Source organism: Jaculus jaculus, chromosome 7 (assembly GCF_020740685.1).
Source record: "Jaculus jaculus isolate mJacJac1 chromosome 7, mJacJac1.mat.Y.cur, whole genome shotgun sequence".
Classification (NCBI taxonomy): domain Eukaryota; kingdom Metazoa; phylum Chordata; class Mammalia; order Rodentia; family Dipodidae; genus Jaculus; species Jaculus jaculus.
In genome coordinates, this window is record NC_059108.1 from 21,716,081 (window position 1) to 21,717,014 (window position 934).

At 41.8% G+C, this 934-nt stretch overlaps 1 pseudogene; it reads left to right on the plus strand.

The window, feature by feature from the left end:
• Window positions 1-647: 647 nt before the first annotated feature.
• On the plus strand, window positions 648-717 carry LOC123462540 (annotated as a pseudogene).
• The last annotated feature ends 217 nt before the right edge of the window (window positions 718-934 follow it).

Genomic DNA, 934 nt, shown 5'->3' on the forward strand with positions numbered 1-934 from the left:
ATGTAAGTCCAAACCTCCTGGAAGTCATGGAGTAGGAAGAAATGACCTATGTTGGGAAGGAGGTGGCTCAAGAGTGGGAATCCTGAAGTTGGGAAACTGGAGGCAGCAGAAGGCAGAATGCTGAGGGAAGAACACAGAGGGATGAGACTGATGAATGTTGCTAATGGCTCCTGAAGGTCTTTGAGTCAAGAAGGGCTTGAACTCAGACTGAAATCCACCATCCAATACAACTTCCATGCTTCCTCCTTTCCATAAACTTCCAACAGCTCTGTCCCCTTCCTCTCGATCCCTATCCACAGGGAGACAAAAGTAAGACACTTTCCACATGCCCCAACCACATCTTCCCCACAATCATTGTGATGTCTATGCACTTGGCCTGCTCTATGTTAATATGACTTCATTTCCTCATTTCTATTTTAACTGAAGTTATGCAGAAGATAAAGGGAGAAAGTATCTATATGGAGAGAGAGAAAGAGAACTTCATGGTGGCGCACGCCTTTAATCCCAGCACTTGGGAGGCAGAGGTAGGAGGATCACCGTGAGTTCAAGGCCACCCTGAGACTACATAGTGATTTCAGGTCAGCCTGCGCTAGAGTGAGACCCTATCTCAAAAGAAAAAAAACCCTAAAATCAAAATGTTAACAATTGTGCTCACTTCGGCAGCACATATAATAAAATTGGAGCAATACAGAGAAGATTAGCATGGCCCCTGTATAAACTGTCAACAGTTGTTGAGTCTAGGTGGAGAGTAGATTGGGTGCTCATTCTGATAGCCTTGCAACTTTGAGCTGTGAAGTGATTCTTCAAAATGAAATATGGGGAAAATATATCCCAGTCTTATATTAAATGTAAGGCAGAGTTTAATTTTTTTCTTTCATGTTTAGTGATTACTTACTAAAATGTATGTTTATATAATGTTGACTAATAGTATACT